Here is a 16,233-nt window from a genome sequence, read left to right on the forward strand (position 1 = left end):
ATACTTATGAATGCAAGTAGTATTATTCTCTAATCATGTGATGTGTTTGGATTGTGAGCTTAAATGAAGGATTAATGGCTTAGTTTGATGTATTGTGCTATTCATTAGGTTGCTTAGACAATATATGCTTAATTGATCATCCATACTTGTTGAAACAATCAATCACACACTCTCAAATTGCAACACATGTTTCCCCTCATTAATTATGCATTGAATGTCTAGAATGGTGATGTTTAGTGGTGACCTCTAGACCCCAAGACCTCACTCTCTTGTTTTCTCTAAATTTGATTCAATTTGTTTATTCTATATTGAACTTGTTTAGTTTAATTTGTAGTCTACTCAACCAAACACACCATCTCTTGATCACTCGACCTACTAACCCTACACATTGTTTCAATTACAAGTACGCCTAAAAATCCCTTGGGATGATCCTACTCACCCAAGCTATCTTTTTAGTTAGAGGTACTAATGGCATTTATAAATTTAAAACTTGGCTACACTATTTTATTGCAAATTTGGGTGCAACCGACGGCACATACCATTGTCCCCAACAAAACCCCGAAGTTTTGTCAGATTCAGAGCCGTTTCATTTTAGTGGCTTTTGAGATTTCCATCTCAAATTAAGGTAGGGGATGTTTTAGGATTATGTACGTGTTATATTGAGTGTTTTCCATGATTATACAACTTGTTTGCATGCCTTGTATCAAATTTAGAAAATTAGTAATATTTATTTCTTTATATAAGATTTAATTTACAAGGATGTACGTAGCTTAGAATTGAATTGTGGCATAATGATAAATTAGGCCTTAATATGTTTGTTAACATATATTAAATTGGGATTAATTGAATAAGAATTACATTTTTTATTTAATAATTATATTTGGTAAAAGTTTAATTCTCATGAACGTACCTTGCATGAAATTAACTTATGTTATGCTTTTAAATTGAGTCTTGGCATGTTCTTTAACATACTTTAATTTGAAACCTTTTGAATAAGTTTGAAAATTTAGAGATTTTAACTAAAAGAATTAATTAAAATCTATTTAAAAGTTCCATTGGCTTAATTGAGTTTTTAACTTGATATTTGTGATAACTAGGACTTGTATACTAGCATATATTAAATTGGGACCATTTGAAGTTGCTTTAGACGTTAGGGATTTAATTATCATGATTTAATTAAATTCCACTTTATTGTTTCAATGACCTAATTATGTTTTTGATGTGGTATATATAATGACCATGCTATGTTGTTTAATATGTGTTAATTAAGGGTCATTTAATTGAGATTTGAAACTTAGAGAAATTAATTAGGTTATATAATTAATTTTCGTTTCTATTGCGTTAATGATTTAATCATGTGTTTGACATTGATTGTATATTTAAATCATGATTTTGGACTTGTATTAGATTCTTCAGTTTATGTTTTCAATATTAAATTATATTGTTATAGCGTGCAATGAATCGCACACTGAAGATTCGACATGTGATGTTATTATAGCACGTAACGAATCGCACTCTAAAGATTCGACATTTGTCATCCTATAGTAGTTGTAGATTTAGAGCATGAGCTATGTGGTTACAACCTACTTGTGCATGAAATGTAGTTTCGTGCTTTATATATATTTCGTATATAAGTTGTTAACTTATTTATTTTGGAGTCACTTGGGACATTGTTACGGAGACATGGCTAGAGTTTAGCTCTAGTGCGGGAGGTATGAGTTCTCCCCATTTATAGTGCGTACTTAGGGTGGCATTCCCAGCGAGTTAATGCCTGAAATAACCGTAGGTCTTGGCCTTATCTAGGATTTAATGTCCAAGTCTTCTACTACTTGATTTCGCATTCAATTCCAAGTTGGTAACCAATGTTTAATTGTGACTTGTGCTTTTGGTTATTGGTGATTTAATGTTGTTAAGTACATTCAGGCATTATGATTTCCAATGAATCATTACAGGTTTTGATGTTGTTAAGTACATTCATGCATTATGATTTCTAATAAATCATTACAGGTTTTTGATGTTGTTAAGTACATCTATGCTATATTATTCAAATGCAACCTAGGAATGATCCTATAGATTCATTTGGAATATAGACGTTAGGTGGCATGACCCACTTTAGTTGTTTTTGCATTTTAGATTTCAAGTCAATGGCTTTGAGGATCTATATCTTGTTGCTTTGTATAGCATGTTTCTATGTTGTTTGAATTACATGAATGATGTGATTTATGCTAAAAATGTTTTAAGGTAGTTTAAGATGCTCCCTGAGTCTCACCTTTGATATAGACGTTAGGTGGCATGACCCTTTTGAATTGTTATAAGTTAATGTAATAAGTTTATAAAACGTTAGGTCGATGCATGCTCATTTCCTACAAGTAGCTTTATATTACTCACCCACGTAGTGGGGATATTTTTCAGGTACAGGAATCAAGGTTGAGATTCTCGTTATGCTTTGATGATTTGTGGACTTGAAGGTTCCATTCTTGTAAAGGCTGGTTTGAAAAGCCATTTGTAACCTTATTTGTCAAATGTGTATATTTGATTCTAAACTTGTAATGTGTGCCTAAGCACACTTTTTGATTCTCATTTTATGTATATGATATGAGGCCAAAGGCCAAACCATATTTGAATTTCATGTATATTCATAAATGTTGAAATCTTGCCTTTAATGAGAATATATAAGAAATTAGGGTTTTTAGCATGACATTTTTGCACCGGAGTGTGCATCGGGTATGAAATTCATTATCTAGTATTCATTTAATATGTATGAGGTATGGCCAAGGGCCAATCACCATTTTGTTTTCATTTTTGCATTTTAGTTTCATACTTTGCATTTTGAGCTAAACTAGTAAAATCCGAGCCTTTAAGGGTTCATTTCCAAATCGGGTGATGCAAAGTGTGCACGAGCACATTTATTAGGACCTATTTAATAAGCATGTAGTGTGGCCAAGGGCCAAACAGTAATTTGAAATCATTTGTTAATTTTAGTTTTTAAATTTCCCATTTCTAGTTCATTTTTGCCTTTTTTTGCTGTAAGGGGGTCGAATTTTGCATCGGCGATATTTTTAAGCTGTGAACCATTGTAGCACGTCCTAATGGATAAGTTACATTTGCGTGCATGATTGTTTTCAAGAAAAACCTCGTCCTTGGTGATTTGAGCCTCTTATAGACTCATTTTACATTTTTATTGCATAATCTGATTTTAGGGCATTTTGGGGTTTTCCTTCAAGAAATGAATTCCGGTCTCTACATGGTCACTTAGAAAACGTGATTTTAGAGGGGGTTTCTTCTTCGCGGTTTCCCAGAAAATGTCGTCTTGGTACTAGAAATCCCTCGTGAAGTTCAGCTTTCAGTTTTGCATTTTAGCAACTTTTTAGCCCTCTTGATCTGATTTCTTGGAGGGGCATTTTGGCCATTTTACAGTGAGTTTTTTTACATTTTCTCTCACTTTGCCAGGTAGAAAATTTGATTTCGGGAGGGGTTTATTTTTCGTGTTTTTCCAGAAAAATTTGTTTGATAGCCCGTTTTTTATCTCAAATGTGGACAGTCACTGTAGCAGCTTTTTGCCCTCTTATCCGGTTCTGATCTAGGGTCATTTTGGGGATTTTGCAGTGAGTTTTTTTTCGCTTCCTTCCGCGTTGTCAGGTAAAAAACTCGATTTTAGGGAGGTTTCTTCTTTGTGTTTTTCCAGAAAAACTCGTTTCGACCTCTATTTCATGCCTCAGTTCTGGAAACTCATTTTTTTTCTTGCAGTCAGCATGTGCATGCCATTGGGCGCCGCATGGGGCGCCGGTGGGCTCACACATGGGCGCCAGGCGCGCCATGGCCTTCGTCGGGCCCCCACGACGTCTCAACTTCAAACCCTCGTTTCTCCCTCGTCCGGACTCCAAATCGAGTGAAATTTTTTTTTGAACTTGACTAATTTTTCGCTATCTTTCCAACGGTGTGCTCGGTTGCACCTGGATCTTCCTGGATAATTACCAGTTTACCCTTTTGCCTTAAGTGCTTGTTTTTCTTCGTCATACCGTTTCTCCTTCGTCCAAACTCTGAATCATGCGATTCTTGAGTCTATCTTGATTAATTTTTTTGTTGTCTTCCCAGCAGTGTGCTCAATGCCACCCGAGTTTATATTTTTAGAAATTACCATTTTGCCCCTAGGGGCTTATTTGTCATATTTTCGATCTTTTACTTCCACATCAGTTCTCATTGAATTCCATGACCTCATGGAAGGTCACTTTGACTTCTTTGAGTCTTGTTTTCTGTTTTCGCTTTCGCATTCGGATCCGTTATCGAGTCAATCTTCAGTTCATCACATAACGCACTGGCTTGAAAAACCAAGGCCGTCACAAATATCTCTGACAATTTTCTGGAAATTTGGATCATGTGTGGACTTGAATGACTTTGATTGAATGCTCAATGTTTTTGTTTTCAATTTTGTTTTAAAAAATAAAAAATAAAAAAATGGAAAACTATAAAAAAAAAAAAAATTCAAAAAGATTTTTGATTTTAGTTTGTAGATTTTTTTATAGTTCGTTTAATCATTGAGTGATTCAAAAAGTCTTTAAAATGTCTACTATCATGGTCCTACAGGTTCTACAGGTCCTCTACCTGTGACGGCTCGGGTTTTTCAAGCCAGTGCGTTCTGTGATGAACCGAAAATTGACATGATAACGGATCTGAATACGGAAGCAAAAATAGAAAACAAGACTTTAAGAAGTCAAAATGACCTTCCATGAGGTCGTGGAACACAATGAGAACTGATGCGGAAGCAAAAGATAAAAAAAAAATATGACAAATAAGCCCCCCGGGGCAAAATGGTAATTTTCTAAAAATATAGATTCGGGTACCACTGGGCACACCAATGAAAAAATAGAAAAATAAATCAAGATGGACTCAAAAATTGCATGATTCGGAATCCGGACGAAGAAGAAACAGCAAAATAAGAAAAACGAGCAATAAAGTTAAAAGGGTAAACTAGTAATTATCTAGAAATATTCGGGTGCAACCAAGTACACAGTTGGATAAATAACAAAAAATTAGTCAAGTTCAAAAAAAAGTTCACTCGAATTGGAGTCCAGACGAGGGAGAAAGGTCAAAAACAAAATCGACGTCTCGGCGGCCCAATGAAGGCCATGATAGCTACTGTTGCTATCAGTCCACTACTGCTGCAACTGAGAGCAAAAACGGGCATTGAAACGGACTTTTTTGCAAAAATACAAAAGAAACCACCCCCCCCCCCCAAAAATCAAGTTTTCTACCCGACCGTGCAAACAGAAACAAAAAAAAAAAAAAAAAAAAAAAAAAAAAAAAAAAAGCTGTAAAATGCCCAAAATGCCCCTAGATAAATTAGGTCAAGTGGATCAAAATCTTTCCGAGCTGCTGCCAAAGGAAAGGAAATGGGGCATCAAGAAGTTTTTAAATTGCCTAAATTGAAAATGCAACCTTAAAATACACCCACAAGACCCCCAAAAGTTTTGGATCGATCGACACATTTTTCAAAAAAAAAGTCGATGAATAGTACCAAGTACTAAAATCTCAAGTTTTAAAGAAAATGGCATAAACCATAAAAATCAACTTTGCGCGGGATTTCCGAGACCAAGACGACATTTTCTGGAAAAACACGAAGAAGAAACCCCCCGAAATGCCCCTAGATCAGAAAAGGTCAAGAGGGCCCAAAAAGATTCTACAGTAACTGTCCACATCTGAGATCAAAAATGGACTATCAAACGATTTTTTCTGGAAAAATACAAAGAAGAAACCCCTTCCGAAATCAAATTTTCAACCCGGCCAAGTGAAAGAAAATGAAAAAAACACACTGTGAAATGGCCAAAATGCCCCTAGATCAGTAAGGGCTTAAAACTCAAAAAATGTAACTTTACACCAAGTATGCATTTGACCCTAAATGCATTTCTAGGTTAAAACGAATATGCACGCAAGTGTAATAAATGATTCTAAGTGCGCGGGAATGATAAAATCCGACCCCCAGACGGCCAAAAATGATAAAAATGAACAAGAAATGGAAAATTTGAAAACCAAAATTAACAAATAATTTCAAATTACTGTTTGACCCTTGGCCATACTTCAAACATGATTAATGAGACCCTATGAAAGAATAAAAAAGGAATTCCCACACCCGATGCAAATATAGTGAAGTAATGACTTGGCATTTTTCAATATTTTCATAATAAACCTTGAAAGTGAAAATGTATAGAATACAAATTTGATGTTATTAGCCTATGGCCTCATCCCATACATGTCAAATACATTGTAAAGAGCGTACTTATATACACATTACATGTTTATAATCAAATATACACATTTCAACATATAAGGCTACAAGTGGCTTTTCAAGCCAACCTTCACAAGAATTGAAACTTTCGAGTCTACAAATCATCCAAGCATGATGAGAATCTCGAACCTTGATTCTTGTACCTAAAAAATATCCCCAGTAACTTCGGGGTGAGTAATATAAAGCTACTCGTAGGAATGAGCATGCAAAGACCCAACATTTTACAAAGTCATTACCTTAACATGAAACAATTCGACAAAGGGTCATACCACCTAACGTCTATGTCATAAGTGAGACTGAGGAAGCATCATAAGCTACCTTAAATCGTTTCTAATAAAAATCAACTCATTCATGCAATTCAACAACATAGAAGCATGTTATACGAAGCAACCAGATATAGATTCTCAAAGTTATAAACTTGAAATCTAAAATGCGAAATCAACTAAAATGGTTCATGCTACCTAACGTCTATGTCCCAAATAAGTCTAAGGAATCATCCTAGGCTATATTAGAACAATACAACCCAAATCACAATATCGATACAATTTAACCAACATTGGAACTTCCAATACAACGCATAAAGCATGATTTCTCAAAGTTAACATCTTGAAACTCAAAATGGGAAATCAATTAAGGAACAAGAAGTTACGATAGCATCTAGTTATCAACTTGAAATGAAATGCGAAATCAAATAAGGTGGATACTTGGACATCACACCGGATCAGACCGACACCATAGTTACTTTAGGGTTACTAGCCCACGGGTAACCTCCCTATGTGCGCATTAGACTATAGAGGGACAATCCCCCATACTAGAACCATGTCCTAGCTGTAGCCAAACAACGACATCCCCAAGTTTCCAAAATTAACAAGTTGTGCAACAACGTATATATCAACATGTATATACAAGATAATCAACTATCTACCACGCACAACCAAATTTGAAAACACATACAATACATACTCTAAGTCCACAACTACAATGGCAAGACAAATGTCGAATCTTCAGTGTGCGATTCATTACACGCTATAACAATGTTAGTCAATATTGGAAACATAAACTCATGAATCTAAATATAACAACAATGTTATCCAATACTCAAAATGTAACTAAGTGAATGTACAACAAGTCCAAGTCTATGATTTAAATATAGAAATAACTTCCAAAACACAATTAAATCCATAGAGCAATTAGATAGAATTTAATTAAATAAAAAAAATAATTAAATTCTCTAGATTCCAAATCAATTCTAAATAATGTCAAATTAATATATGTTGAAGGACATAGCATGGTCATCACATATATCACATCAAATAACCAATTAAGTGATTAAAACACTTAGAATAAAATTAATTAAGCTAATTAATTAATTTCCTCTAGATTTTTAAACAACTCCAAATGCTCTCAATTTAACATATGTTAAAGAACTCACCTAGGCCTACTTTAATATCACATTACAAGTTGATTTCATGCTTGATACAACTATATGAATTAATCTTTCCCAAAAGAAAAATATTAAATAAAAGTTGCTTTTCTTATTCAAATAATCCAAATTTAATATATGTCAACAACTATACCAAGGCCTAAATTTTTAGCATGCCATAATTTAATTCTAAGTTGAATATCATCATGAGAATTAAATCTTAAATATAGAAAATAATTAAATTAAATTCTACATTGTGAACAAAAGCATGCATACAAGTTGTATAAGCATCAATAACATGCAAGACAACAAAAATATAAACTATAACATCCCCTACATCCATTTGAGATGAAAATCTCAAATTCCCACCAAAAGAAAAGTGTTCTGAATCCGACGATACTCCTAGGTTATGTCGGGGATAACACAGTGAGCATTAAACTCCAAAGAGGACATACCAAAATCCAAACTTGACCTCAAACCTGAACTCAAAAAATGGCCAAAAACGGATTCTTATAAGGGGGAAAGATGCGCGTAGTCAAGACAAGCATAAAACACGAAGGCATTACGACTTTTTAACAAAGGGAAGAAGTCCAAAAGAAGAGAAAGAAGGTGGCAGCCCCATGGGCTTCCATGGCTGCCGGCCAAGAGGGAGGAAGAAGATGGAAAAAGTGGTTTTTCACTTTAAGACATTCTATTTATAGTAAAACCCTAAAAATGCCCCGAAAAGGCCCCGCCGGGTCCAAAAAGTGGAATTTGAGAAGACGCGCTCAAACGGTGAAACTCCATGAACAAAAAAGAACCAAAATGAGAAAAGATGAATAACAAAAGAAATGGTATTGAAAACCGAGTCTCGAGCAGAAAGATATGCCCCCAACAAGTTCGACGGCAACTAGAGCCAAAAACCCTGAAACTGGAGAGAAACGACAAACGACCAGAAGGAAATTCTAAGAGTACACAACTCGACAAAATGTGAAAGTGAATCCCATACGAGGATCCAGGCTCAAAATGAGGCATCTTTGCAATAACTTTCATTAATTGCATAATGGCCCCTACAAAAAGGGTTAACTGCACTAATGACCCAGAATGAAAATATCTTTCAAAAATATTTTCTTAGAAACCCCTGAAATAAAATATCTTCAAAAGATATTTATGAAAAACACCCCAAGAAAAGAAAATGTTTATGAAAAATTATACATCCATGCCCCTATGGACACCGGGAGCAACCAGAGTACTTTTCTGCAAAAGTAAAGATACGTATTTCATGGAAACCACTTAGAATGAGGATACGTAAAGTCAAAAACCGACTCCGAACACAAAAAGTGAGGTTGTGCCAAAAAGTGACAAACGGGGAAAAGACAAAATAGGGAAAAGGACGAAAAGTGAATAGTGTCGAAAAAATGAAAAGGTGGAAATGACGCGATCCTTAAAGGAAGTTGTCAATCCAAGAGAAAAAGTCTCGAAAACCATTCTTGAGCACTCGAGATGACACTAAGTGACGAGAAACCGAACTCAGAAAAGGAAAGATCAACGGAAAAAAAAAAATATCCGTGTAAATCTAAGACAAAGGAAAGGAAGAAAAATGACCGGGTCATTACACTACTAGTTCAAGATGCTAAAAGCAATGTGATTGCTTACTGTCTCTTAGCTACCGGTACCACAAGTTTGGTACTGGTTCAACAGTTTTAACCGTTCTCCAAGGCAACACTGCCTTTGGGGAACTGGTTCCCAACTGGGCTACCGGTTCCTAGTAGCGGGATTAACCCATTTTGGCATATTATTAGGCATTGCTTCATTTCCACTTTCTCTCTCTATATATATGTGCACTCTCTTTCTACATAACTCCATATATATATATCTTCATATATTGTTTCATTATTGTATCATTCTCATCATATATTGCAAGATTAAACATGAATCATCTCTTGGATCTTGAGCTTGGTGGTGATTCCAGTGCCCTAAGCCTCTCTTCTCATCTTATAAACCCCTAGCTCACTTAGTTTAATTTACTTGCATTTCCATTTAATTGAACTTAGTGTAATCAACCAACCAAACCTCTCTTTGCAATCTTGTGATCTACTAGAGTCGAAGTTAAATTCCAACTACGTGTTTAATCCTTGCAGATGATCCCTACTCACTCTGCTTCATTAGTAGTAGTACTGGTTTTATAAATGTAAATTTGACTAAAAAGGCTTCCTAAACCACATTCATATTTTGGCATTGTGAAGCGACCTCTCACTCGCAAGAGACATGCCAAAAGTGGCAGATGACGTCCCTCCACAAGCTTAGGTAGGATTAGAAGATTATTTTTGTTATCTTTTCTAATTAAAAATCTCATTTTTGTAAAGCCTTAGCATGACATGTATAAGCTTGTAACTTGTGACCTTGTAATTATAACCTTGTTTCTTGTGTAATATTTTAATGTAACTTTAAGTCTCTGTAATGGCTATTAAGTGTATGATTAACTATGTTGCCATGTTTGGATGAATAGAACGAATATGAATTTTCTTTTTGAGTAAGTGTTGATGTTTAAGATTATGGGATGTTATATCATGTTTATCGTGAGTTGGGACAGGTTTTGCATCATACTTTGGCTCACATATGGGCCCGGTTGGGTACAAGACCCTTGAATCCATGACCTGCAAATTTTGCAGCCTTCAGGGCCTGTCGGCCGGCTGGTAAAACTAGCCAGCCGACCGACAGTGCATTTCGAGGCAAGACAGAGAGATGGGTTTCAGGAGTCATTGTTTCGATCGGCAGACTAACTCAGTCAGCTGACCGACCTTCCCATTCAGCTGGACAATGCAAGGCCATCAATCGACTGTGCTGCCTAGTTCTTTTACTCATGCAATCTTTTTCATCCAATGATAGTGTTGTGCATTGTAGAGCATAGTATGACATAATGATTGTACTCCAACGTTAGAAAGGACCTTAATGCCCTTAGATGACCTCGGGTTCGGGTAAGGAACCGGATGACGATTCGGACCCCATAGTTCGGGTCGTTACATTTGCTTTCTTTAGTTTGCATTTTATTTTTTTATTTTATATTTTTATCTTTACTTTTATTTTTATCTTCACTTGTCTATTGCTAGCATCCTCTAATAGTGTCATTTCCGGTCATTGTACAAAATTATTTATTTTTATATATTTTATAAAATGGTTTTTAAGGGTAATTTTGTCAACTTAGAGTTTAAATTTGTCAGAGGAACCTATTTGCACCAAACTGAAACTTTAGGGGTGTTTTTTGCATGTGAGGGGTGTCCTCCAATGATGTCATTTTCGGTCATTTTACAAAATTATTTATTTTTATATATTTTATAAAATGGTTTTTTAAGGGTAATTTTGTCAACTTAGAGTTTAAATTTGTCAAAGGAACCTATTTGCACCAAACTGAAACTTTAGGGGTGTTTTTTGCATGTGAGGGGTGTCCTCCAATGATGTCATTTTCGGTCATTTTACAAAATTATTTATTTTTATATATTTTATAAAATAGTTCCATAAGGGTAATTTAGTCAACTTAGGGTTTAAATTTGTTAGAGGGATCTATTTGCACCAGATTGAAATTTTAGGGGTGTTTTTTTTCACGTGAGGGGTGTGATATGCATTGTAAGCATACTTTACGAGTGCTTTATGCACTTAACCCATATACATATATATAATTCTTGTAGTAGCCACATAAATTGAGAAAAAAATTTATACATTTTTTGATTATAAGTGTTTAGTGAATAGAAACATTAATTATTCACTTAAATTTTTATTTTATTTTAAATAACATATTTTTATTGTATTATCAAAGATAATTAATTTGAAATATTCACTATAATTTATTCATTATTAAGTGCTAAATTGAATTTTTTTAGGGAAAAGTGCAAAAAAAAAAACCCCTAAAGTATTGAGATTTCGCAACTAACCCCTTGAACTACAAGAAACCCCATTGAACTTTGATTTTGTTTCAGTTAAGGGCAGTCGGTCACTGGAAAAATCAAAAGACATGTTTAACCTTCATAAAACGGCGTAGTTTCAATAACTAAAAACTTAAATGGATGGGATAGAGGATGACGTGGACAGTGCAATCTCATAGACCAATAAGAATTTGACAACTAATATTATAATATTCTTTTTGCATCAAACAAGTAATAAAAACCTTATTCCTTTGGGTTCATAACAATTCTAGAAAGAAGATGAAAGAGAAAAAGACCTACACTCATCCCATTGCAAATTCAACTTATAATTTTTAGCCAAATCATCTCATTACTCCATCGCAACAGTCTAACGTCGTCACTGCACCAACTGGAGTGTGATTTCAGACAGACTTAAGTTTTTCGTTAGGAGTGATTTCATATAATAGAAGACTTGGTTTTTCCATGGGAATGATGTCGCCAGTGTAGTTGTGGGGACGGTGGTGATGGTGCCATCAGTAGGGATGGCGATGATGGTGGAGGAGTTGGTTTTGATTGTGCCACAAATGGGTTCACAATGGCGATGGCGATGGCGATTGCGATTGCGATGAAGACGGATATGGATATTGAGTTGTTTTGGTTTGTAAAATTGTGATAAGGTTGTGTGTCATTCCTTCTAAATGGGTTCTAATAGGGGTGTATTTACGGACTTATCGTTGTCAAATACACTCTATTTCAACATATAAAATATCTACAACCATTTAACTAAAAATGTCTAATGGCAAGTAGGGTCGAACCACGCATTCAAGGTGAGTTTCTATTTCCGAACAAGAGATTTAAAAATATTGATTTTGAGATTGGTCACGAACTTTGGAAATGAAATTACAACTATAAAACATTAAACACTCAAATTGGAAATTAAATGAGAATAAAACTTGTGACATAACTTGAATTAAATTAAACAAACTTTAAAGAAAATTACATAAATAAATTCTATCTCTAATTTTCTACTCCCTTTTGAATGCTCCAGAGTCGGCTATTTATAGCCAAAATTGTGTATCCCACTTGTTGCCTTCTGATTAATACTTCTGACTTCTTTCTTTCTTCACGATTGTTGACTTACCCACTTTCTGATTTCTGATTTCTTCTTTCTCTTTCCTCCTTTTCTAATTCATCATCATTCTCTTTTACTTTTCTTTTCTTCTCTTCTTTTCTTTTTTCTCTCTCTTCCTTTTCTCTTGCTTCACGTGCACACACTTTTCTTTCTTCTTTTCTTCTTTCTTCTTTTCTTCTTTCTTCTTTCTTCCTTTTTCTTTTCTTTTCTTCTTTCTCTCTCCTTATTTCTCTTTTTCACTTGCACACACATATACACAATATAGCTGAATTTTATTTTTTTCTTTCATTCATACATTAATACCTATAGAACACAAAACAAGCATATAAGAATATTTAAATATATAAAAGTCTAATTAAAAGCTTATTTTGGTGCATGAAATAATAGGTTTTGTGTACCTATCAAACAACCCCCAAACAAGCTTTTGCTAGTCCTTTAGCAAAGAAAGGCAAAAATAGATAAGTTCACAAAAAATATTACTTTTATTAACAAAAAGATGTGCCACTTTCGCAGGCTACTTTTGATTGCATTTACCATATGCAATAAGGCCTTAAACCACTAGGTTACCCCTAGTAGACGAGTTATAGCCTCGTGAGGGATTCCAGTGAAGGTACCCACAAACTTCCAAAGAATTTTCCTGCATATTTACAAAATGAAAAGTTTCAGAGATGAAAATATCAAGTTCTTTATATACAACAAGCTACTAAGGTGTTATAAAAACAAATATTTCAAGAAAGTTCACCCATAAACAACCTAAAAGTAGAGAGTGTGTGTGTGCGAAGTCAACAAAAATCCATTTTCAAATCCAAGTGATGAAATTCCCAAGTCTTTAGAAAACTATGTTTTGACTTCAAATCTCACAGTAAATATCTCTCTAAAATAACATTTCTCGAATATTTGGCTAACTGTATCTCTCAAATGTATGTGAGTAGGAACTCTGTTTCCAAAGTAAAATCAAGCTCACATACTAATTATTTGAAGGACTGATACATAATATAGAAGAGTCTCATGACAGGAATGTTGATCACTTTTGAGAGAATGTCGAGTTACCCACCATAACGCCTTCTTATTTACTATGCACTATCATACCTTTTCTAAAAATATTATTGAGCTCAATTTGTACATAAATGTTTTTGAGAATGGGGGGTCTTCAAAATACTTGAAAGGGATACTTTACTCTTCTTCTTCTTCTTTTTCATTTTCTTCTTCTTCTTTTTTTTCTTTTTTATTTTTTTTTTATTTTTGAAGAGGATATGAATGACTTCTTGATCCCTTTTTCTTTTACATACAGTCATTACTAACATTTCTCAAAGAAATAACAAGATTACAAAAGGTAATGAAAGTATGATAGTACATGGTAAACTAGAAGACTTAAGTTTCTCTTAACTCGATGTGATTTCATTCTCAATGATCTACCAAGATGAAGGATTATGAGACTAACAACAAATTTTTATCGCGCTATCCAAGAAATTTGAGCCATCTTGTGACTCGGAGTTAGCGTAAAACTCTCTAAAAAGATGAAAGGCACGAAAGCTCACATGGTTTTAAGTCTCCAGTAATAGATTTCTAGATTCTTGGGAGATTATTCACTTCTTTCATTCAAGCTGCGACTTTGTGCAAAAATATTTCTACTTCTAAATTCTCATGGTGCAATGTTTATCGTTATATCATCTTAGTAACAAGCTCAATCTCAATCTAGAATAATGATATCTCTTAACTTTCACAAAGTAGAAAAGCATGATTTTTTTTTTTTTTTGAAAAGAGGTACATGTTTTGGTAAATCTGTCCTACCCCCAAACAAAAAAAAAACACTGTCCCTAGTGTTTGAAAAAACAAAACACTGAAAAGTGGTGAATGAAATGGACAATGTACCGCTAGAGAAAAATAAAAATTAGAACGAATTACCTCAATTGATTTGGTGCTTCTGAAGTACAATCCCTGCAGATATGCATTGCAAAAGAGAGACCAAGTCTTCTGAAATTATGACAAATTGTACCCCTAAACAAAATATAAGCATAGCTAAAGAAATAGAAACAAGGAACTGTGTTGCCTCCCAAGAGCGCTAAGTTTAACGTCTTCAGCTAGACGTAAGGGGGATAGTACCCCAAGAGAGATAAATCCGAATAGACAGGATCGATGAGGAGAATATCCTCAATTTCATGAGACTCGAGCTCAAGGAAAGGCTTTAAGCGATGAGCATTAACTTTAAACAATTCCCCAGTCATGGGGTCTTGTACCTCAATTGCACCATGACTTGCCACATGTTTGACAAAGTATGGGCCAGACCAACGTGACCGTAACTTCCAGGGAAACAATTGAAGACGGGAGTTATACAAAAGAACTTTTTATCCTAGGGAAAAATCCTTTCGAAGAATGTGCTTGTCATGTTCCAACTTTGTTTTGGCTTTATACATTTTGGAACCCTCATAGGCATCATTTCGAATTTCTTCCAACTCATCAAGATGGAGTTTCCTTTATTCACCGGCTTTATCAGAGTCGAAATTCATGGCCTTAAAGCCCAATAAGCACGGTGTTCCAGCTCTACAGGTAAATGACAGGCTTTGCTATAAACCAAACGGTATAGGGATATTCCTATAGGGGTCTTGTAAGCAGTCCGGTATGCCCACAAAGCATCCTGAAGCCGGAGGGTCCAGTCTTTCCGTGTAGGATTAACTATTTTTTCCAGTATTTGCTTGATTTCCCTATTGGATACCTCAGCCTGACCATTGGTTTGTAGGTTATATAATAGGGCCACTTTGTGAGTGATACCATATTTGGACAATAAATGTCCAAAGACTTTATTGCAAAAATGTGAACCATTATCACTTATAATGGCTCGAGGTGTACCAAACCTAGGTAAAATTAAGTCTTTGAAGAAACGCACCACAACTCGATGGTCGGCTGTCTTGGTGGCTAAGGCTTCTACCCATTTGGATACATAATCAACAGGAAGGATGTAAAGACATCCATATGAGGAAGGAAAGGGTCCCATGAAATCAATACCCCAAACATCAAAAATTTCAACAATTAGAACGGGTTGTTGGGGCCATTCATTAAGCTTGGTAATCTTACCTAACAATTGGCATTTATGACAAGCCAGACAGTAGGTATGGGTATCCTTGAAAAGGGTGGGCCAATAAAATCCTGACTATAAGATTTTAGCAGCGAATCTTTTAGAGCTAAAGTGGCTACCACAGGCCTGATCATGACAGAAAGAAATGACAGACTCCTGGTCTATCTCAGGGACACACCTACAGATGATTTGATCAGGACAATATTTGAACAAGTAGGGGTCATCCCAAAAATATTCCTTAACCTTAGCTAGGAATTTATCTCTCTCCTGTTTGGACCAAGTGGAAGGAATTTGACCTGTCACAATGTAATTGACAATATCAGCATACCATAGGGCATGAGTTATTGCATATAATTGTTCATCCAGAAAAGCATCTGAGATTGGAATGGATTTAGTAATGGACTCAACAACAAGACGGGACAAATGATCTGCCACCACATTATC

At 34.9% G+C, this 16,233-nt stretch overlaps 1 pseudogene; it reads right to left on the minus strand.

Moving 5' to 3' along the window:
• LOC132301770 (uncharacterized) overlaps positions 1-15,708 on the minus strand; it is a 214,380-nt pseudogene extending 198,672 nt beyond the window's left edge.
• Between the last annotated feature and the right edge of the window lie 525 nt (positions 15,709-16,233).

The sequence above is a fragment of the Cornus florida genome, unplaced genomic scaffold, assembly GCF_030987335.1.
Source record: "Cornus florida cultivar Cherokee Brave unplaced genomic scaffold, ASM3098733v1 CherokeeBrave_3.0.0_Hap2_Chr03, whole genome shotgun sequence".
Classification (NCBI taxonomy): domain Eukaryota; kingdom Viridiplantae; phylum Streptophyta; class Magnoliopsida; order Cornales; family Cornaceae; genus Cornus; species Cornus florida.